Here is a 25,237-nt window from a genome sequence, read left to right on the forward strand (position 1 = left end):
GCACATTTACTTAAATCACAGTAAATGGGGTTACACCAAGCTGCCAATCAGTCACTAGTGGGGTTCTGCAGGGCTCCATTCTAGGCCAATGCTCTTCAGTGTCTTCATAAATTATTTGGATGCAGGACTCAAATGATACTGAGTTTGCTGACAACACTAAATTGGGAAGAGCTGTTGACTCCTTCCATAGCAGAGAGGCCTTGCAGAACCATCTTAGCAAATTAAAGGACTTGGCAATCACCAGCTGTATGACAATTTACAAGGGCAAATGCTGGAATCTGCAGCTAGGACAGGGCAACCCTGGATGTATGGACAGACTGGGAAATGAGAGGCTGGACAGTAGCCCTGTGGAAAAGGACTGGGGGTCCTGGTCAGTGGTGAATTGAATACGAATCAGCAGTGCCCTGGCAGCCAGGAGGGTCAACTGTGTCTTGGGGTGCATCAGGACAGCACTGCCAGCTGGGCAAGGGAGGGGATTGTCCTGTTCTGCTCTGCACTGGGGTGGCCTCATCTTGAACACTGTATTCAGTTTTGGGCACCACAAGAGAAGAAAGATATAAAGCTATTAGAGAGCACAGAGGGCCACAAGGAGGACGCAGGGTCTCAAGGGGAAGACATACAAAGAGCAGCTGAGGTCACTTGGTTTGTTCAGCCTGGAGGAGACTGAGGGAAGATCTGCAGTTACAGATTCCTTGTGATGGGAAGTGGAGAAGCAGGCACTGATCACTTCTCTGTGGTGATCTGCCACCAGAGGACACAAGGAAAAACGACACACCACAGCTATGGTCACGATGAAGAGACTAATTTATTTCCTCTGACTCCAACATTTATAGTTTTCAAAAGGTGCCAGTGGATTGGAGGGTGAATGTGCCACCTCTCCAACAATACTGGACAAACTACCAGTACATCAAATTTCTCCGCCTCTATGAAGGAATGCAAAACAATAGGTTATTTACAGAAAGTTGTGTGAGAAAGTTCTCTACAAGAATGTAAACTCAGAAGGCTTTAGAAAACCTTAAAAAATCAGGGCGACAGTGATCAGTGACAGGTCCCAAAGGAATGGCCTGGAGTTGTGTCAGGGGAGGTTTAGATATTGGTTTTTGGATATTTGAAAAACTTTCTTCACGCAGAGGGTGGTTGGGCATTGGAACAGGCTCCCCAGGGAAGTGGTCACAGCATTAAGCCTGACAGAGCTCAAGAAGCATTTGGACAACACTCTCAGGTACATGATGTGACTCTTGGGGCTGTACTGTGCAGGGCTGGGAGTTGGACCTGAGGATCCCTGTGCGTCCCTTCCAACTCAGGATATTCTTTGATTCTGTGATTCATTTAAGTTACAATTTATATAAACATTTTCACAAGATGCCTGAACCTACATTAAAGTACAAACAAAAGAAAATACTGTTTACTACTCACTATATTTAAACAGTATGTTAATTGCTCATCTTGAAGATTGATGATTAGAAGTAGTATATGATTAACAATATTCATTGTATTTACTAAAAACTGAGAGGAAGCAAAGAATAGAAAGCAATTGGTGATACTTCCTGATGACAACTTTTTTATGAAGAATTGCAACTACAATAAATTCCACAGTTAAAGGTTAAATTAAGGCTGTGTGTAGAAAGAAGACCAATAAAACACATTCTGGGAAATGAGAAAATAGTGTACCTAAAAAATGTCCAGTTCTAAGATAAACATGAGTTCAGGGATTGCAAGCTACCATCTAGACACTTTGAGACTATTAAGGGGATTTTGACAGGGACAGCTGAGTGAAAAAAATCTGGAAGGTCAGTATGGGTGACTTAGTATCCAACAGTCTACACATAATCTTAGTCACAAACATGAAGCTGAATCAATGAAACCACTTACTATACTACCCTGTTGCACAGTAATGTGTCCTCTAGCGCTATTTCATGCAGATGAAATAATCATAAAAATGGGTACACTGAATACAGCTAGTAGATAAGTTTAGTTACCTGTATCCACAGGTGATCATATTTGATCAGATATGATCAAAAATCATCAGGGATAAGGGTCTTCCATTGTCCTTGACGTAGAAAGTATAGTCTTTAGGATGTTTTGTTAACTTCATACCAAAAACATTTAACTACTTTGAAACTCACTGTATAACCTCAATAAAGAAAAAATATAGTCTCAATCAGCTGCATCAGTTCTGTACAGCCATATGAACTCCAGCAAAGGTGCAAGGCATGGAAGGAAAAATATCGAAAAATGGGAACAGAGGGAGGACAAAAGAAAATATTGATCATTTTGATGACAAATTCATCTAAGTCCACACACAGGCTATCTAGATGTGATAAAAATCACATTCATAAAAACTCTTAAGTGTCAATTCGTGAAACAGAAAACATTATACCACCTCCAAGATGTTTCATTTCTACCAATACTTGCCCTCCTAAATATCACTCTATTTTATCATGGTGACTGAATTACAATGGTCTTGATAGCATTAAGAAATAGATAAATAGGAATAACATCACTTTGCTTGCATAAAACCAGCCCACTACTTGGATGCTGCCTGTCTATAACAAAGTGGCACATGAATACTGTGTAAGTGGCCAAATGCCTCTTATGACATGAAGAGACCTTTGAGACTCCCAGTGTCACCAGGAGAACTATGCCTTGTGGCATCCAAATGGACAAAACATAGAAACTCCACTGCTAAGTGAAATGAAAAGCTGCACAGTTTCTCTTTGAACAAGTACACTATTTTACACAGAATCATCAAGTTACCGAATGCAAACCACAGCAGAAAACTGCTGCAAATTTCAATCCTGTTAGTGGATACATGAATTTAGGGAAGAAGATGTAAGTATCATCACTGCAGGGAAAATTTGCTGGGTTTTATTTTAAACATGCTTAAACTCAACGTTTTAACTTAAACATTTAAGAGTGATTTTAGTCTGTAAGTTTTACATCTCTCATCTCTTGCCACCTGAAACTGGCGATCCAAATGTCTGTAATAGCACATTTGAAATGCTGAGTTATATTAATCTCATACTAACTATAGCAGTTCAATTTCAACGAATTTCTCAGGGTTTTTGCATATTGCTGAATAAATGACTCTGGAATTAGCTTACTTTTCTTGGAGGCATTATATGAGATTGTTTCTTAGTCTCCTCCTCTTTGATTTAGTACACATCTTCAGATAATTTATTAATGTTCTGGATATCTCATTCATCATCTATTATTACTAGTGCCATAAATTAGAGGAATGGAACAAAGCACTGGACTATATGCTTTTTCTATATTCATCAATAAAACAGCTACCTCTGTTAGCAAACACTCTGTAAAGTAGTTGGTTTATCCACTAAGATAAGATCAGGAGCAATTTTTTAACTCCAATCCCAAAACAGATTAAATTTATAGTATAAGAGGCTATTAATGAAATAAAAATCAGGGCTTCATTTTAAAATATAAAAGGCTAGAAATAGCTGGTCTGCGAAACACAAAAGCAAATGTCAGACATTGATATGTCTTCTAAAATACTTAGATGAATTAGAAGGCTGATGAATGCCAGTTTTACCTGGAAAAATGGATTAATTGTTAAAAATGCTATAATTTTGTCAGCATACTATAAAACAGTAAAGACAAGGAAAGATTTAACCAACAGAAATTTAAATGTCAACATTTAAATCAGTGGTAATATTACTCAAGAAGACAAGTTGCCTGAACTGGTGCCAAGTAGGAAAAATGAAATCCCTTGCATTTTCATTTTTGTTTTTTCTTTCTGCTTTTTTTTGTTTGTTTTTTACACTCTAAACACAAAGGACATTGGAAAATACAATTGTGGAAATTTCATAATATTTTCAAGATAATGGATATTAGTGGGAATCATATAAGTAATAAATTACATAGCAGTATACTATTCTACATAAAGTACTTGAAAAAAGACAGAATTAACATTATTATGGAAACATTAACTACTTACTTTAAATGCATTATGCCTGCATTAAATGACATATTTGAATGAAATCTGAATATCCAAAAATCAGTTTTGATTGTTTTATGTGGAGACTGTTGATATATTTTTTACACATTCCCTGTTTACATTCCTTTAACTAAATCTCTCATTAAGACAAATTAGTATTTTGCATGATGTAACAATACTGCACTCACCTCTTTTCTAACTTTTTGTTGAAAATATTTAAGCCAGGATTAGAACTTCATGAATGGCATGAGATACAGAATTTAAGTTCTTATAATATAGAAGAAAAGAACTCCAAATGTTATATTGGAAGTGGATAAAATGCTTCCAATAGCAACTGTGTATCTAATTTCTACAGGGGAAGAAATTCTTTCATCTTTAGGCACTACAGATTAGATATTTCAGGCTCCAATTTGAGCTGAAAACAACATAATAAAAGTTTCCAAGTAAATTAAAAGTTTCTTATTGTGCTACCTCTAATTCAGGACACTCATTATTTTCTTTATAGAATCTTCACTAGCTGTAGCAACTGATGATTAATAAAACGTATTTGTAGCAACGGCTTTTAAAGTTAATTCAACTCAACACAGTTACACTCTCCTATAGTTACAACTAACAGTGGAACAGAAAATTAACTATATGAGCTGCACCTTTTGTTAGTCTCCAGTTCGATCAGTTTGACAATGATTGTACCTCTTATTCAATCTACAAAGGCAGTTTGCAATCAAAAATAACCTTATCATTACATGATGAAAATAAGTAGCACCCTCTTTTTACTACAGTGCACTTGGTTTGAGGACTTATATAAAAGGAAGATGCCAATCCCTTCTCTGATTGAGAGCAGCCATTTGCACTCTCTTATCTCTGCCTCACTTCAGATAAAAATGCACACTGTCAGGGAAATGCTAAAAGTTAATCTTCTCTCTCACAATTTCAATATTTACCCATTAGGAGGTCCCCTGAATTCCATTTTCAGTCTTGGTGAATTTCTAACTTCCACAATTGGAAACTTAATTAGACAACAGACTGTAAGCAAGTCATACCCAAAATGTCCAGCAGCAATCTAGAAGTAACAGTTACAAGATAATTCTCTGGTGAAAAAGGACTCCATTGAACCCGATCTCCCATGACCAATGCAATTGCTCTAGCAACTGAGGGAGTAGTCAAAAAAAAAAGGAAATGTTGGCAATGGCAACATTCCCTCATGCAAGAGTTTCCTTGACTCAGTATTTTCAAAATATCTGAGATTTCTTTCCCTTCCTGTCTTTTTGTTCACTGAGTGAAACACTTATGTTTGCGTGAATTCTTAACAGAAACTCAAATCAGGGAACATACATGGTTAATTTACTTCAGACCAACTTCGATATATTAACCTTGGGATGCATGGAAAAAGGTTTTTCTTTTCCTCATCCCAAAGAGAATATTACTTCCTTATTTATAACTCTACAACAAACTCCCAGTGAAGGGTAACTACATTATTTTCCAGATAAATAAGCAGGTAACCTATTCCATATTCTGAATACACAATTTGTTGGTGATAGATTTTAACATTAATTAATGACTTTATAAAAGTACTGAAAAATCATGGAAAAAATGCTTCAGCTCATCCCATATGGAATGTGGAATACAAGAGTCAAATTTCCTTAAATAATTATGCCAACGTAATTTTCCTTTAATCCTTGCTACTTAATTCTCATAACCTTCAGATTTGCTGAAAATATCAGGAATGAAGAAAAAGTTGCATGCTGAATAGACAGCAACTAACCACCAAGAAGTAAACAAAAATAACATTTATTTTGTTAGAACTCAGAACAAAATCAATGGAATTCTGCATTAAATAATTTTCTCTTTTTAGATTTATTTTTATTGTAGGTTCTACAAGACACAAAATTCTGTCTTCTTTTTAACATAAGATATCCAGAAGGCTTCAGATATTTATATACCTGCTAGATAGGATCATTACTTGTAAATGTTGACTCTTAACTTGATTTTAAGGGACATCACTGTTACATTCTCTAATGAGAGAAATTACTTGAAATTTAAAACTTTGCTTCTCAGCAACACGGTATTCTCTAAATTGTACTAGTACAGTTGAGTACCTATTCTAAAACATATTTTTAAGCCCTATATATTAGAACATTCATTCATGTAGTTGATCAGAAGCACATGTAGTCCTGCAATTATCTAAAACATTTATCACTGGGACAAAAGACCAAGCAGGACACTTGAAATCCTGTTACCACAAAGCAGTGGTTAAATGCAAGAGGAGAACTGGGAAGATGGCATCCTGAAATGCAAGAGGAGAACTGAGAAGATGGCATTCTGAAGCAAGCAGATAAGTAGCAGTGGAGGGCCAAAGACAACAATAGCAGGACCAAAGACAAACCCCTCCACAGAGGGCTGTGAAACTAATTTCCTCAACTCAATTATTACCACTAGTAAAGAAGTTTACTACAGCTACATGATTTAACAACTGTTAAACCAGCACCGCTAAATTCAGAATCCAGGGAAAACATACTACAAATTGTCGCAAAGAAATAGGGCTTGTTTACTCCTCATTACAGTGTCAGTGAGTCAAAGAGTTGATTTTAAACAACAAAAGCCTGACAGACGAAAATGCCGCCAGCTCTGTCAGACTCCTGCAAGAGAAAGTCAAGGCTCAAATGATTGCGTTGATCTTTGACTGAAACTGTAAAACAAGTCAGTTTCTTCAAAGCCAAACATAACACTGAAGCCAACAATAAGGAATGTTTTAGTTTTTTCTAAACAAGGCATTTTTTGATGTCATGAGCTCTGGAAGTTTTTAATCACACTAAAAAAGCATCAGCAAAGCAAATGTATATGACCCAGGCCCATAAGCAACCACAGGACTGGTTTTCCTGACTAATCTTATTTTTTCTTCTTTCACCTAAATTCCAGTATCAATATTTCTTAATAATAGATACTCTCAATTTTTTAAGCAACTTTCAACCCACATTTTCTTTCCCTATCTAAATCTGAACTGTATTTTGTATTTGTTTACTGACTAAATTCCAGAGTATTTCTATTTTATTAGTCACATGGATGGAAATTGGAGGGCTACCCACAAGACTTCAAGATAAAACACTTCACTGACACAGATCAGAATCAAAAATGCATCCCATTTAAATACTAACAGCCTTAAGGCACATGACTTTATGCTTTTAATTTAAATAAAGGTAATTGAAAATACTGTGTTTACTGTTCAGAAGTGATTCTTAGTTATCCTTCCTGAACTCCTGATTCTCAGTATGACCACCTATATCTTACGTAAGTCTTCTCATTCCTTTTTGAAAGAGCCTACATTCACTAAATGCCTCTCAGTGTATGTTCCAGTGCAATTTTATAGCATATTTATTAAGATTTCTGCTGATACTCATTAAAAATCAGATTCATCAATGTTTACTTTCTAATTTTAGACATAAATTTATTTGAAGTAAAATTTTAACCCATACAATGTAATTTTTACATACTGCAGATATTATAAGCCCCACAGAAGAGTAACAGCAGAAATTAAGTTAATGACTGGAATCAGAGCCAGAAACACTGGACAGACAATAGTTTAATTTAACCGATTGCTGCACAATGTCTTCTTCCACCTCTCACCTCCAGTAAATTTATCTTGATTATAACTATATTGGTCAGTTCAAGTTTGTTTAGCTGCAGGTCTTTCCATCACTGACATCAACAGTGAAGTGACTCAGGACTTAAAAGTACAAATCAATTTTGTCTTCCTGGAACAAATCTTAAGCATCTAGAAGCTCAGGACCCCAATATTTGACTTCAGGAACTAAGTGCTTAGTAGGCATCTGGAAAGTAATGAATTACTTCACTTAGCTGTACCAGCACTTTATTATCCATTTTACGTAAGAATTCATAATGATAACAAGCGTATTGCTTGGCATGGAGCAAAACCATGCAGGCAACCAACTGATATTTCCTCTGACCCCTGTCAGATCAATTAATTTTGGTAACAGAGACAAACGCCTTCAGAACAGTGGAGCGAGACAACAGAATTCCTCTAAAATGATAGAAACAGAAAAGAATATATACTGTGAAGATGTGAAAAAGGTTTTCATTGAAGTAATTCTCTGTACCACTAGTAAAGCTGTTTTCAGTAATGTACAGCATGCTACGCTCTTTATAGTAAACAATACTTTATAGTAAAATAATTTCATGACATCATACACTTGCCAGAAAAAGATGACATAGGCTACTTATCCAGAATGCTTGCCATTACAAACATTTCATTTCAACAGAATAGAATTGTTTAGGGTGGAAAAGACATTTAAGATCATCAAGTCCAACCATTAACACTGCCAAGCCTACCATGTTCCCAAGTGCCACATCCACACATCTTTTAAATACCCCAGGGATGGTGACCCAACCATTTCTCTTGGGAGCCTATTTCAGCACTTCACAAATCTTTTGGTGAAGAAATTTTTCCTAAAACCTAATCTAAACTTTCCCCAGCACAACTTGAGGGTGTCTCCTCTTGTCCCATCACTTGTTACCTGGAGAAGAAATTAACCCCCACCTGCAGACAACCTCCTTTCAGGTAGTTGTAGAGAGCAATAAGGCTCTCTTGAGCCTCCTTTTCCCAAGGCTAAACAACCCCAGCTCCCTCAGCCACTTCTCATGCACTCCAGACCCTTCACCAGCTTCACTGTCCTTCTCTGGACTTACTCCAGACCTCAACGTGTTTCTTTTACACAGGATTCAAGGTGTGGCCTCACCAGTGCCAAGTGCAGGGGGACAATCGCTGCCCTGATCCTGCTGGCCACGCTACTGCTGATACAGGCCAGGATGCCAGTGGCGTTTTTGGCCACCTGGACACACACTGGCTTGTGTTCAGCTTCTGTAAACCAGCCTCCCCAGGCCCTTTTCCTCCAGGCAGCTTTCCAGCCACTCTGCCTCAGACTGTAGCACTGCCTGGGGATGATGTGACTCAATGGCAGGACCTGGCACTTGCTCTTGTTGAACCTTGAGGCCACCACTTGCCTCAGCCCATCGACCCAGCCTGTCAAGATCCTTCTACAGAGCCTTCCCACCCTCCCGCAGATCAACATTCCTGCCCAACATGGTGTCAGCTGCAAACTTCCTGAGGGTGTACTCCACTCCCTCATCCATACCCTTTATAAAGGTATTAGACAGGGCTTGTCCCACTACTTAGCTTTGGGGACACCACTGTGATCTGTCACCAGCTGAATGTAACTTCATTCACCAGCACTCCCTGGGCCCAGCCAGCCAGTCCATTTTTACTCAGTGAAGCATCTGCCTATCCAAGCGACGAGCAGCCAGTTTCTCCAGGAGAATGCTGTGGGAAACAATGGCAAAGGCCTAAAGCCTAGGTAGACAACATCCTCAGCCTTTCCCTCATCCAGTATGCAGGTCACCTTGTCATAAAGAGAGATCAGGTTGGTCAAACACTTACTGACTGACTGGGTCTGATCATGAGGTTGTCCCATACATGCCATATGATGGCATTCAAGACTAATGCCTTAAATTTAAACTTTTTAACCTTAAATTTGCACACACAATACTTACTATAAAAAGAAAATAGCTCATCTAATGAGATTAGTTAAAATCCAAAATCTAAACACAAAGCCAAGTCAACCATAAACAGCAGGAATAATGCCCATGTAATTTTTGTATCTTGTATACGTTCACTAATGTAAAATACATGAATTTAGAAAATGTAATACAAAGTTAACATTTTTTATTATAAGGGATTACTGTTGCCTTGTTCTTTTAAAAGTTTTAAAGTTCTTTTAAAAGTTTTCTACGCCTTCTGATGTTTACATATTTCTACTGGAGTTTCTCATGCACTATCATAAATAATGATTGTTTTGCATTCTTCTTTGTGGGAGAATAGATGGACTGTTGGTTTAACCAGTGTGGTTGGAGAGGTGGCAATTTCATCTTCCAATTCACTGTCACTTCTGGAACTCTATATATTGCAAGGTCCTCTTTTCCCTCTTTTGCATCTGGCGTAAGTGCGTGAGTTATTTCGTGTCGTAGTGTGACAGATTACCTTCAGGGTCACAAGAGTTCCACTCTGAATAAATTTCACATGATCTTAAAAAGAAAAGATAAATCTGCTGCATTTCTATCTACTAGTCACATGACAAGACAATGTGAAGTTTACATCATTCAAAGATTATCAAGATAGCTGTGTGTTTAATTATTAGTCAGTAACCAGTCAAAGCCCTAGTTATTCATTCATCCTCCTTTATTCCACATGCTGAACTAGAGACTCCTTGAATAAAAATTCCCACTTCACTGACTGTAAACCTCATAAAGTACACAAAGTTCTTAATAAATTTAATTTTACTTCTGTGAATTTCAAAACTTTGTTGTGCTCTCACAGTTTAAATCTAAGAATGGACCATTTCATTAGCTGTAATACAGAACCAGCTGCCATAACATTGTCTTTATCCACAAATCAGTCACTGAGGTTAGCAATGCCTAACAAGCAGACTTTAGTTTGGAATCACAGAACCATAGAATATCCTGATTTGGAAGGAACCCACATGGATCACTGAGTCCAACTCCTGGCCCTGCACAGGACACACCAAGAATCATACCATGTGCTATCCAAACACTTCCTGAACACTGTCAGGCTTGGTGCTGTGATCACTTCCCTGGGGAGCCTGTTCCAGTGCTCAACCACCCTCCAGGTAAAGAACCTTCCCCTGATAATAACTGCAGTCCAACTACAGGACTATAGGAAATTCCTAATGACCTATGGTAGCAGTACCAGCATAGGTAAAGAAAGCCCATGTGGTGAACAGAACAGTAATTCCTGGCTTTTTTTCCTATGTGCGTTTCAATGCTGTTTAGGAATGGCAGCAGTTTTCTGGCCTAAAAGCTCCAGACACCTTCTTAAGATCAAGATATATTGGAAGCAAAGAGATAATTTGCTTATAATAATATGCATATAGATAAGGTTTACATATCTGATATAGAATTCTAAAATGCTTATATGTATGCACACAACCTCTTATACTGACTAAATACTGAAAATCTCCCAGCTTTATGAAAGAGATGTAAATGAAAAAATAAACAACTTTTTTTTTAGTTCTCAAGAGAATTAAGAGAACAGGCAGTACTTGAAACACATTTCATGAACTGTCATAATCAAGACAGATTGACTGACGTAAGATACACCACAGCTGAGTGGTCAAATATGCATAAGTACATGTATGACTATTTCAATTAATGACTGAAAAACGTTTTTCCTAGTCAGCAACACATTACCAACTGGCCTTATATCAGCCTTACTGAACATTAAAAAGTGTGATAATCAGGTGTATAATGAAAAAAACAAAGCAAAAAGAGAATTCCGTTTTGGGCAGAACACAATCAGATGACATCCAACTGAACAAAGTAAAGGTGATTGTTTTAAGCCATGTTGAGTCTAAGACTTCCATTGTGCATAGTCAACAGACTGGGAATAAATACAGATGTATCTATTCCAACCTAGTACAGTATTGGGTTGGAGGAGTATTTGGTCATACTTGGTGACAGACATTTCCTTTCAGATTTCCTGCCAAATGTCATTTGGTGGGATCACAACACATACAATGGGGCAGACACTGAAGAACCTCTCACGGTTATCAAAAACTTGTCCTATTTCTACAGAAAGGCATTTCAAATTTCAAATGGGCAGAAGGAAACAAAAATTCAACTTCAATCTCACTTCATAATTGTCACTCCGTCTAGACCTAGAGCCATTCCACCATCAAGATGCAGCTGCATTCCTAATAAGGGGCAGATAAACTCCATGCCAGACCTTTTCAATTTGAAAGGTCATAGAGCAATTCTCCTCAAGAGAGCAGATCAGCCTAGGACACAGGAAGTTTGTGGGTTTCTTGCTTTTATCACAGTATTAATAAAATAACTAGTCTTTCAAGGACTGTTGTAATTTATACATGCCCATGGATGCAGTAATGCCTAGCACAGTTCAGGGCAGTCAGATGATCTGTGACCAGCTGTCATAGACAACAGAGGTTACAGCAGGGTGTTGAACTTTGAGCTCTTGCTCTAAGACAATCCACTTCAGAAACACTGAAGAAGATGGATGGCACAGCTAGAGCTCCGAAAGGAAGATACAAAAGCAAATGTCCAGCATGGAAGAGAAACCATCTCCCACTTATGCAAGAAGACAGCTATCACGTAGATATTTTTTTTTAATTTGTTTACCTGTACAGGCAATTAGAAAGTCTACTTGCATTTCATTTTCACTTCACTGTCATCTTTTACCTGTGACTTCAAGTCACTGTACCACAACAGTGGCAGGGACTTTCAGAGGAATTGACAGTTTCTGAGGCCTCAGCCTCAGAAAAAGGCAAATGTCACATGTAAGTAAAAATACTTTGAAACATTCCCTTAAGTTAATGAAACTACAGAAATGTATCTCAAGTTATGGAAAAGAGGTTAGTATATCAAGAGGGACTACATGGAAAGTCACAATATCCAGTGGATGCTATAAACAGACAGCAATGAATCATGACAAACCTATTACTAGCTACTAAAACTAAATTCTGGAACTGACACTGGTTTCAGTTCCTTCAAAACTATGCAAAATGAACAAGAATAAAATTGGCATGGCCATAACATTTCACCAAGCAAAATTTTTAACTGTAGACAGGAATTAGTCTCAAGTGAAATGTCAGTTAATTTATTGCTGCCAGTTCAGGATACATTGCAATGATGAAATCATTGCAAAATGTAACTCAGGACTTTGAAAGATAAATTCTTTCACATTGAAAAAATGAAACTGCTACCCAACCTTCACTTACTCAGAAGTTAACTTGAATAGTAATTTTGAGAGATGTCTGGTCAGGTCAAGTATGAAATATTAGCTGAAATATCATATTAGCAATTTGGAGACTTGCTGGCAACTTGAGTAGTTTTTTTTTTTTTTGTTTGTTTGTTTTTTTTTAGATGAAATTATAAAGATGGTATACTGAGCACATCAGAAGGAGTGTCAGCTTAATGTTATGTACTGCTACAGATATATTTCTTTTTAAAGTAAATTGAATGTTTGAGGCAAATGAGAAATCCTTGACCACTTTTACCTCTCACTATCAAATACATCTATGTCACCATTTTTACTGCTCAGGTTCAAAACAAGATCTACATCAGCTCCTCTCCATTTTCTAATATATTCAGATCTCATCTGAAACTTCATCATTGTTCTTGTTGTTTTGTCTAAGACCTATACATATAAGAGTCAACCTGCCTATACATCAAAAATTCTCATCTACCCCACTTACTCATGAGATTCAACCTGCCTCCCAGTCAACCCATGCAGTGCAGTTTCTAAAATACTCATCTCACTGGTTGCCAAAGTTTTCAGTAGCTGTAAAGACAGTCCTCTTGAATGATCAAGCTTCTCATCAGCAATTTTACATTCTTCTTCTTGTTTGCATCTTTATCATTTCCTACCATCATACAATAATGGAAGACAACATTAATAAAAAATGTCCTTTAGAAGCCTGTCTTCCACTACTACTACAAATACAGTGGGCCAATACAGTCTACTTCAATACCTTTACTTGCAGTGTATTTGTTCTTCCTTGCCCGCATTTCTTTTCTAGTGAGCAGTTATGTGGTGCTGAGCTGTCTATTGTGGTTAAACCACAACACCACCCTACAATTATTTCTGTTGCAGCTGCATCTCCTCATGGCTTGAAAACACAGAAGCATGTGCTTGACATGCACAAAAATCAGGCAAACAAAATGTTGAAGACATACTCTGTAAAAAACCAAAAAAGAGTAATGACCAGTTTGACACACTTTCTGTGTCGCTGGATTTAATTTTATTCCACGTTTCCAGAAGGTGGAATCTTAAAAGAATGCTAGCTTCTTTCATGTTTACAAAAGCCCATGGCTGCAAGCATTAGGGCAAAGTAGAACTGCAAAAGGAAAGAGGGATCTACAATAAATGTTCTTTGCTAAAGAAAAAAAAAAAAAAGGCCTGTTATTAAGCTTTATATTGAAGGTTTTCCTCTTAAACCCACTGATTTAAGTCCTTGTCATCCACTTTCTATCCACACATTGTTCTTTCTCAAGCTCATTCGGCCTGATCTAGGCTGATCCATTACTTCTGGAGAAGGACAGGATGAGTCTAAAGATCTTGAGTGTAACAGAAAATGCAAGATTACCCCAAGTATCACTGAAAGCTAATTCAAAACACTGGCAAAAGACTGACTATCTGTATTAGGAGGTATCTAACATGCTTAGGGACTAAATGATAATTAACAGCAGCTCTACAAGACTAAGCACTCCAGTCAACATACAAAAATTATGGCATGAGTCTAAGAATACACTTTTATGCCAATCTTGGTAAGATGTTACAAATAGTAAAATTATGTTCACTCAGCCCACATTTGCCTTCTTCTCAGATAAAATTACTCACAGTGGAAATTATAACCATGACTGATCATACACTATACTATTACTGTAAATTAATGTAAAAATCTAGTCTCCCCCAACAGCAATGAAACAGCAACAGTTCTAACACTCCTGACATATGTCAGTTTTGAACACTTGAATATTGACTTATAGGGAGAACTATGTATTTTTCATCTAATATACAAAAATTTTTAACAGTTTATCAAAAAATTGCTGAAGACCAGAACAAAAGTGTTTAACATAACAAAAAACAAGTTAGGACTTTCTCCAATCACTGAGGCTTCAGAATGCACATGAGTGCAATAAAATAGCATACATCTTAGCAGGATTTGCAACAGCTGACAGCGCCACTTGGACATTCTGTATGTGGACCTCAATCCATCCCAGCTGTGCAAAATGTCAAAGTGGAGCTCTATGTTCAGTGACAGTAGCTGCTGTCCTTCACTCCTCCCCACTCAGTTTTGTAAGGCCTGAACCTTGTGATAAACTGATTCTGAATTTGTGGGTAAAGACAGCATGACTGCACCAAATAGATGTCTGACATTATCATTATCTATAGCTATTAAGAATCAACATTAACTTGTATCTGTCTAATACATGCTTCATTTCTTCTCAGGTACTTAATTCCCCACACTTCACCCCAAAGAATGTACTTAAGGCTCAAGATAAAAGTTCTAAGAGACAAAAGACTGGGCAGCTTTTCCATCTCTGCAGACTGAAGTTTGACACTCTGTCTTGAAGGTGTGTCAAATCAGCCATCAACTTTAGTGGTCAAAGGTGGGAACCAAAAGCAATCAGCAAGCTGCTCATGTCCATATGCATTTCTGAAAAATGTGTAGTATGAAAGCAACCACAAGTAACTGGCAATCAGCTGAAAATGCAGCAAGCACATCCTGCCTTAGACATATCTCATTCCATCTATCCCTTAAAATCTCTTTCCAATTCCCTGACTTGCAGTAGAGCCTCAACTATCATCTTGCACCTAAGTCAAGCAATCTGCAAATCAAGACTCATGGGAAGCATAATGAGTAAGAGTTGGGACTATAGCACAAATCCAAAAATCAAAATAGCCTTCTACTAGGCAACACTGGTCCTGATCAAAGGGGATCAGGAAAGAAAGGGACCAAGCACACAGTATTTATGCTGCCTTTACAGTTTTTTTTACAAATCTATATAGGAACGAATTTTTAGTCCAAAAGAAAACTGCCTAAAACGAACTTACTTAAAGTAATACACCAAGTATCAACATAAAATTTCAAACAGCATTTCATGATGATGTGTTTCTCCAGAAAATTGTGAAGTAAATTCACAAACAAAAGGTGAAATTTACCCTCATTCGTAAAATGTCCTCATTTATTTCTCACTGGCTGCTACCTTTGAAAAGTACACTTGAAAAAATATTCAACAAGTCCTAATTGTAACGCAGACACTTCAACAATCTAAAATGACAGGTTTTTTATTCCTTTGGGTTTATTTCTCAAGACACCAACTTCTGACTGAATGCTTTAAATGTGTTTTATGCACAATGTACATATGGCACTCATATTTGGAAGAAACCTTTCCACTGACTGGGACATGAATTTCCTCTTACTACAGGAAGTCAGCAACTTCCTGCCTGTTGCACTTTCCTCTGCTTGCACTCACTCACTGCTCTTTCAACCAGCCACAAAAATTAAACTTACAGGTATCGAGATTTTTGCATACTTACAAATAAAAGAATATCTTTAAAATTATCTGCTACATATTTTCATTAAGCACAAAAACTGGCAGAAACAACCAGTGTAAGTTTTACATAGAGATGTGAATCTACAGTGAAAATCTACAGCTCAAAGGAGCTCAAATCTTTGTCCCATTAGCCTAGACTGCTCAACACATTGCACATAAAGGTTATGGGGTATAACAAAAGGTATTGTCACAAGTAGCACCAGGTTTAGTCTGAAAAAAACAAACCAAACTATATAGATATGGATAAGAATTGCCCAGTTACATATTTGAATTTATTAATTTCTCCCTAAAATTTAAATATATATTAGCATCATAGGCCTAAGTGTAAGTGATGTGAATTCAAAGTAAGTCAGGCCCAAAGGAGGAGAAACACTATGCTGTCTCATGAATAACTGAAAAACAAACAAGGCTCCCACATATCTTTTTAAGTATGTGGTGCTGACAAAAGTAACAGGCTGTAAATTCAGCAGGTGCCCAAGTCATTGTTCTGAAAGCATAGGTAAGTTTTTTTAAGAAGCAGGACATACAAAACAAACACAAGTAGTAGAAGAGAGCCACTCACCTCACTAAAAAAATTCATAACGCCATTATCATTCCCAGCACAATCATCAAGTATCTTATCAGATATATATTAAGAGAAGTATACTAAATGTTTACTTCCATTTGTGCCATAAGCATAAGATCTATTCACCTTGTATCACAGAAACCCAGAATTGGTTTGGGTTGGAAAGGATCTTAAAGATCATCTAGTTCAATCCCTCCAGCCTGGAGCATGGACACTTCTCCCAAAACCAGGCTGCTCAGGGCCCCACTCAGCCTGATGTGGAACACATCCATTAAGGGAACATGCACGAGTTCTCCAGGCAACCTGCTCTAGTGCCTCACCACCCTCATAGTGGAAAATTTCTTCCTAACACCTGATCTAAAGCTACCCTACTGCAGTCTGAAGTCATCACCCATTGTCCTATTCAATGCACACCGTTGTAAAAAAAATCCCTCTCCAGCTTTCTTGTAGTTCCCCTTTGGGTCCTGGAAAGCTGCTCTAAGGCTTCCCTGGTGTGTTCTCCTCCCCAGGCAGAACAGCCCCAACTCTCTGAGCTCTCTTCAAAAGAGAGGTGCTCCAGCTCTCTATGTCATCTTTGTGGTCCTCCTCTGAACTTGCTGAGGTCAGAGCTGTATTTTGCTCAGATACAGCAGGTACCTAAATAGGTATCTATATAGCAGGTAGATATATAGGTATCTATAGCTAGATATAGCAGGTTCTCTATTATGTCTAGTCTTTCACTCTACTTATCAAACTTTTTTTTTTACATTGCTTACTATTCAACATGTTTAAATTATTTTTCATTTCTCCCATTTAACCAATGCATTTAAAATTTCAGATTTATTCAATATTTTACAATGCACTCCTATATTAGCAGGGATGAGATAGTATAAGATCTGGGTTTACTGAATCTTTTCCTTTGAGTTGTTGTTTGGCCTTGACTAAGTCACTTTCCTCTCAGTGAAATATATTAATGCTATTTTCATTTATAGATGAAAGGCTCTACAAAACTACTAAACATTAATCATGAATAATCCAGACAAAGTTTAGTTAATAACAAGGTATAAGAAATCAAAGTATCAACTTGACGCTGGATCCTCTTATCCAGTTGTATACTGCAAGCAAGCATGCTGATATAAGCATGATAATGAAATAAACATGAAACATACCACCTAAGGCTCAAAAGTCTCTAGTTTTAAAAGAGGTCCAACTTACATGGGAAAGGTCAGTGGGAACACTTACAAAAACTTTTAAAACAGAGATGATAAAAAACTAGTAACTTTTAAAGAGAATAATATTAATTTTGAAAGAGAATCTGTTGGGGAAGATCTGAAAATATAACTACACTGCAACTTGTCAGACTTCAATCAGTAAAATATAGGCAGATCTTTCACCAGATATAAATGTTTCATTACTCTGAGCAATGACAGGTAGGAAAAAAAGAGGGTTGAGGAAAGAGTGTGCTTATCCACATAATACTGGATGCAGGAGCCACTGGTCACATCCACCACTGTTAATGGAAAATATCAGGATCCAGAATACAACCATCTTCATCAACACTATGCAAAAAAAATGAAGCTAAAAAATATAACTAAATGGCCAGCATGCTGGCAAATCAAACTGCTTGTTGAAACATCTAAAGCATAGCGGATAAGAAATGATTATCAGTGTTGCTCAAATAATGACTGAGCATTAAGTTACTCTAAGAATTGAGGAAAGAGTGCTGAGCACGACACTGGGAAGGTAGATTATAAACACAGCATTATAAAATAACTGCATATTACCATGGATAATGAAAACATCCACCTATATAGAATTAACTATCAACAAGAAAATTATTATGTCTAACAAAACTTGGGGTCAGCATTGTAAACCCTTATAAACTGACAAGAATTTGAGGAGCTTCATGGTATGGCAGTTAATCCACAACTGGAAAGTAACTTCAGTAACTTTTAAATGAAGTAACTTCATTTAAAACATCTGCTGTTGGCCACTAAGTCACAAGACAATGGCCTGGATGAAAATTCATCTGGCAGCACATACAATTCTTACACTAACATTACAGTGAAGTCTAAATGCCAAAAATTTACTTCTACAGTTCCAGAAATATTCTTTAAAACTTTCAAAAATTTTAATCCCTTCCCTAAATTCAAGTTTATTCTCCATGTGCATCACACAATTATACTTCTTCCCAACACAAAGAAGAAAAGACCAAAGGCACACTTGTGTAAAACTCAGAGACTACATGAAAATAACATAAATTATGAAGCAGGCACAATCCAGGTTTCAAGAAACATCATTCAGATATTCATTACCTGATAATTCAGAACCAAAAGATCCTGACTGTATGTAGGCCTAAGGGTTAAATACACCAGCTCACTCAGAAGGTGGTGATAATAGAGGACTGTTACAGACCATCAGCTCAAACTAGAGAACAGTAGGATTTTTTTTTTGTAAGCCCTATTTTTAATGTGCTGAAAGAAAAAGGTCAAACTGAAGTCTTTAATACTGAAACCTAGTATCTCAGGGTTTTAAGCTGTCCAAAATAAAAACATCAGTTTTTAAAAACTACTAGTAACAGTTTTCTAACAGCACTCACCATAACCAAAGGAATTATCATATATTCTGTTATAATACCTACAATGAGTAAGCCACTGGAGTAGACACTGGACATAGCCTAAGAATTACTGATAATGATCAAATTACATGGCCAAATAGAGATTACTGAGTTTTATATAAACATACAACACACAACAATGCTCATATTCCTGAGTTTTTAAACTTTCAGAAGCAAAAAAAGTGTTATGAACAAAATTAATTGAAAACAAAAACATCCCTAATGGTTTTTACCTTTAGTCAGGCAATTCTACAGCTAGCAAAAGGATGAATCTTGTACAGTTTTGGCTGCAGCTCAGCCTAGTTTCTCAAAACCTCAACAAGTAGATTAAAAAAAATTAAAAAGCAAATTAAAAAAACAAGCAGGACCAACAACTTAGAAGAAGGGACTCCGGATCACCATCAGTATAAACTACTGTTGCAGAGTGTAGAAAGTGAGAGACACAAAATATCCACCCATGACACCTCAACAATAACAGAGGCCCATAACTAGACAGAGGTGGCACAAGTGTTAAAAACTGTTAGGACAGATCAAAAATAGTCAATAAATACTTTCAATCTATAGTTGGAAAGATTCAAAATGGTATAATTGTATCACATTATATTGATTTTCTTTCCAACTCATTTGTTAAGCAGATGTTTCAGATCAGATGTTAAAAAACATTGTGAGAAAAATTTTAAATCGGCACACTTGTTAAACTCATCTCAGAGTCCTAGAGTGGTCAGCCCAGCAAATCTTTGATCTGTTGGTGCTCTTTTAAAACTATGTATTTTAAAATCTGTATGTGTCTTTAAATGCTAGGGACTGCCACCATGCAGAGGAGTGAAAACACAGTGTCAAAGGGACGAATCAAGTTTAAGGCAGTCTGCTATGATAGAGAATTCAGATGAGATAACAAGAACTAAGGAAAGACAGATGCATTCAAATGTATTCAAACAATAATTGCATGCCTTATTTTTAAATAGTAGCAAAGATGAATCACTGAAACAAGTCATCCAGAAAAGTAAATGGTAGATTCTCAGTATCTTGATACACTTAAAAAAAAAACCAAAAACTTTAGCCCACCAGAAGTTCAGAAATCAAACCCATTGAGACAAGAACTGATGCTGTAATATAATAATAATTTAATGCTGTATATGTAATAATTTAAGGTGAAATGCTCATGTGTTAAGATAGATACAGTAGTTAATGCAAGTCAACTTAAGAAAGCACGTGAACTTTTCACATACACAACTAGATTAATTAGTAGCATGGTAGTAATGGTCTTTAATAAACCTAAAATAACAATTTGCCAGCCCATTAACAGAACAAAAAGCCCTCCAAATTAAATAGTATAGAAGGATAATGTTGGGGGTTTTTAAATAGAACACCATGGTACTGTCTCATTTCTGTTTCATTCAATTCAGTATCAGTAACACCTGATTCTTCCTAGTATTCTCAAACTAATTCCAAAGAGACTTCAGGTCATGTTACGAGTCAGTGCTTTTGAGAACTCTACATCTAACCACTAAAAGAGGCAGAATACCCATTTCTGTTCTATTTGGTAACTCATCAACTTTTATGCAAGATAAATACTAAATGTTCAATGTTCATCTCCAAGGTCCGGATGTCACTTGACTAACTACTCCAGCTCAGCTCTTGCTGTCACAGTTACAAATACAGTCAACTGTTTCTCCTCAAGTACTGTCAAACATGAATTCAGGTAAGATTCAGAGAAACGATGTTTTTTTTCTATTCAATGTCATTAAAAAGAGCAGGAATTACTAGATTATAATGGGGGACCTCAAACTACATTATTTTCAAATCCTTTTTGTGAAAGTAGTCGATCACAGAAGTTGCAACATCAGAAAAATAATGTCACTTGGATAAGTGATAAAAACATTCTTTAATAAAACAAAGACCACAGTAACAACCTTCCTAAAAGCTGGAAATGGTACCAGCTATGCCTTTTGGAGGTCAAAATCAGAGTTCAAGCCTCACCAATATAACAACCAAACACAGTCAAGCAACTCCTTCTATCATGTTTAACACTCCTCCTCCTCTGAAAACACAGATCACTCAACGATGTTTTTATAGACCACAGACTTAACTTGCTTTGGGCCCTTTCCTGGGCCAGAAGAAAAAGCACACAAAACCTACAGCTTATTTGCTTCAGAGCAGTGTAGAGCCTAAGTCAAACAGATAACATAGCACATTTACACTCAGCAGACATCACTGGCTCCTGATCCAAAATGCTCTTACATGTGCTAATCAACAAAGCCTCCAATGGACTAGGAACTGATTATCTTAGAAACTGTCTATCCTCCACAATTCTCAGCAACAGCTGTTGTCAATTACAGCAGCATACCTAACAGTTTAAGATAAAACTCCTAAGGATGGAGCATGAAGTAAACTTTCTAAGACTTCATCAACAGAATTCCTTTCAGGGCAAAGTGTAAACCAGTTCTTTGCACAGCCCTTCCCCAGTGAAAAATGAAGCTGTAATAGCAACAACAACCTGGAGACAGCAAAGATGATCTCTACATTAGCATAAATGATAGGGAGGCAGAGAATGTATAACACATTTCCACCAAATCACATTCTTCCTGCACATCAGTACAAGGTAACAAAGTCTAAAAGATTCAAGTGCAAACAAAAGAGAAAGCACAATGTTCAAGTAAAGCCAACATGGTTATGTAAAGAAGGAAAAATGTGAGAGGAATGTTTCCACTTACATTTCTTAAAGGTAACTGCCCTTCTCACAGGCAGCAAAGTACTTTCAGAAAACCTCTGAACTAATTTTGTGTGGCAAGTAAGCTTTGCTAATATTGCAGCTTAAAAAGAAAAACTGTTTGTAAACATCAAGTTTCTGGCTTTTCTCAGATTTACAAGAAGGCAAAATAAAGTAAAACATGCAAGAATTTCATCAGTTTAATTAATTATGGACCAAAGCTACCAGTAGAAGCCTTACTTAGTCGCCTTTCCATTCAAAAAGCTGGAAAACAGCCTCCTGTTTTCATCTCACTGACAAAAGGATGCCATTAGTATTTTTCAAATGTTCAGTTTTCACAGGAATTTACCATATCTGTAGTACCTAAATTATGAAGCCATCATAAAATCTAATGGGGGGGAAATGCACCATCTTTCCAGTATGCACTTACACATCTAGCAATTGCTCATGCTCTCATACTTTGCTATGCACTGAAATTCACCATGTAAGTTCGAAGCCCATACAGCTCCAGTTGTTGGCTCAATAGCAAAGTTGTCAATTTCAAGAAAATATACAAAAAAAAGTTTTGAAATTCACCAGTTTATTTGAAATAGGCTCTGTTTACCTGGCAGCCTGAACTTTGATTTCAACACAGTATTAATTTTAACAACTTCAGCAATCACTACTATTTATATACATCCATATGACCCTTGCCGGTACAGCATTTAGGTCAAACGTGGGCCAATGTGTCAGAAAAAAAAAAAATCTGACAACTGGTAATCACAATTGTGTTAACTCACAATTACAGCTACTACAGTAACAAAAGGAAAAAAAAAGGACTGGTTTCAAAAATATAATCCATTATCACCCACAAACAATGTAATTTTCTTATTGTCCCATTTTAGATTTTACAGTATTTCAACTTCTGAGTTGCAACTGTAACAGTGGATGATGATTTAGAGAGAGATGGGATCTAGGACTAATTTAACTGAATATTTCATTAACCTCAAATTCTTAAAAATATTTTCAATAACAATCAGCCCACATATAATGTGAATGTATTTTGGAATCTTTCATTTACACAGAGTAAGTATTACCTGTAATACTTGTGTGACAAGTAACAAAACGGACATACAACTTCAATGAAGTTTCTTTAGTCTGTAAAGAGACTTATGTGGTGCTTTTTAACCAAGTTTCAGAGCTTTGTAAGGGAAGGTAACCAGGATTACTGACAGTCAAGTGGGGAATGGATACTATGGAGCTGAGTCGCAGAGCTAGAAGTGTATTCTTTTCTCCCAAGTGACATCCCAGTACATTTTGTACATGATTCTTTCACATGTATACCTCTTTCATGAGTATGCCACCAAAGCGATGCTATGACAGCATGATGGAACAACTGTTTCTTAAAAGCAAGCCATAAAGCCTCCAGGATGTGTAATACCACAGGGCATGTAGCTAAACTGAACTACTGATGGGTACAGTACAGCAATCTCACTGTATGAACCTCTCAAACGGCTAAAATGTGTTAACTGCAGCCCATACACAGAAATGCAAACTTGTACACCACTTGAACTGCTGTATCCCAAAGAAAAACACGTGTGATGGTTAAACATCTACCATTGATGGCAATGGACAGCTAGCACAGACTGAGTCAGGTAGGTGAGAGCACGGAGGTAGACAGGCTCTGGGGCAGGAAAACTGAAGGGAACACAAGCTGCTTCTAAAAAGTCTTTTTTGAAGGCCTGGAGGGAAAAAAAAAAAACAACAAACCATGAAGACCTTCAACTTCCCTCTTCAGCCATCGGAATCACCAACAACAATTAAAAAAAAAAAAAAAAAAAAAAAAAAAAAAAGCCAACAAACCAAGCCAGAGGGGGAAAACCTTGTGACAAATCTGCCTCCTCCCTCCCTGCTCTCACCTCCCGGCAGCGAGGCTCTGGCTGCACAGCTCCCTGCCGGGGATCACCTGCCCTCGGCACGCCCCGGGCGGCCGCCGCTCCCGGCGGGACCCCGCGGGAGGAGGGCGGGAGAGGCCGAGGAGCGGCGGCGGCGCGGGGCGCGCAGGCCTCGGCGCCCCCCCGGCCCCGCTGCCGCCACTGACGGCCGGGGAAGGGGCTCGGCGGGGTCCGGGGCGAGGGGCGGCACACTGCGGCTGCGGGGCGGCCGGCGGGGAGGGGGGCAAGCGGGTGAAGGGGAGCAGATGCTCTGGGGCTGGTTTTACCTGCTGCTGCTGCTGCCTGCTGTGGCATGAAGATCTGGCTCAGCCTCTCTCTCTGTGTCTCCCTCCCCGCCTCCCTCCTTCCTCCCCTCCCGCCCGCCCTCCCTCCCTGCGGCTCGGCGCGGCGCACAGACCCCCGTGCCGGCCCGACGCCCTGCGAGGGACGCGGGGCAGGGGGAGGCGGTGGGGGAGACCCGGGGAAGGGAAGGGGAAGGGCTCCCTGCCCGCCCGAGGGGACGCGCGGTGGCACCGCCCCGCTCCCGCCGCGCAGGCGCCAGAGCCCGCGGCCGCCCGGCGCCTGCTCCTTGTTCCTGCTCCGAGCTCCCGCTGCCCGCTCCCAGCTGCCTGTGCCCGCCGGGGCTGTGGGGCGCTGCTGGAAGGGGAAGGGCGAGCACGGGGCTGCCCTCGCGGCTTGGCCGGTGCCCGGTTCTCGCCACCGCGCTGGGCAGCAGCAAAAGGGCGGCGGGGTTGTTCGGAATCGGGAGGGTTTGCGTCTGTTCGGGGCCTTTCGGCCTCTTGAGGAAGCCCGATCTGTTTGTATTTACATAAAGCGTACGTAGAGTGCAGTTACCAGTCACGCAGTGCGTGGTGAGGGGTGGGGGGAAGGGGTTTAAAATGAAGGTAATTGAAAGTGGATCTGTTACATCGCTCCTTGGGAGCTCCTGGTCGGGTTCAGATCGCTTGGCGAACGTCCTGATGGAAGGAGTCGAGTGCTCGGCTGGGGCTCGGGGCGGCCAGAGGTGGGTGCCGCCCGCCGGGGCGCTTGTCGGCCCCGGCAACGGGGTCACTGAGCACGGCCCTATAGCCCGGCAGCAGCTCACCGGGACAAACGCGTCGGTTCCCAAGGCACACTTGGATCGCTGGCACGCGGTTGAGATCAGTCAAAAAGATCTCTTACTTAAGGCTTGGGAAATCCGGTAAACGTGCCGCTTGCTTGGCATCAGCCCTTCCTTAACAATCATGAAGGGACGTGAACAGAGGAGCCCCAAGTATTGAAGAGATCATTTTTCTTGCAAAAACAGCCTGCAAGGCGTGCACTTATGCAAGCGTTT

At 38.6% G+C, this 25,237-nt stretch overlaps 1 protein-coding gene across 5 annotated transcripts in view; it reads right to left on the minus strand.

Annotated features, from left to right (window-relative positions):
• The window catches only part of TBC1D5 (TBC1 domain family member 5), a 317,972-nt gene extending 293,117 nt beyond the window's left edge, over nt 1-24,855 (minus strand). For 2 of the 5 annotated variants that reach the window (XM_053978144.1, XM_053978285.1), the window contains exons 1-2: nt 24,830-24,855; nt 23,585-23,709 (exon numbers count right to left, since the gene is read on the minus strand). The gene's annotated coding sequence lies outside the window, so the exon portion shown is untranslated. Of the gene's footprint in view, nt 1-23,584; nt 23,710-24,188; nt 24,252-24,829 lie in introns of those variants that run through there. The other 3 variants (XM_053978212.1, XM_053978522.1, XM_053978362.1) reach the window with 3 other exon arrangements.
• Nucleotides 24,856-25,237: the final 382 nt, after the last annotated feature.

This window comes from Vidua macroura, chromosome 1 (genome assembly GCF_024509145.1).
Source record: "Vidua macroura isolate BioBank_ID:100142 chromosome 1, ASM2450914v1, whole genome shotgun sequence".
In the NCBI taxonomy this organism is placed as follows: Eukaryota; Metazoa; Chordata; class Aves; order Passeriformes; family Viduidae; genus Vidua; species Vidua macroura.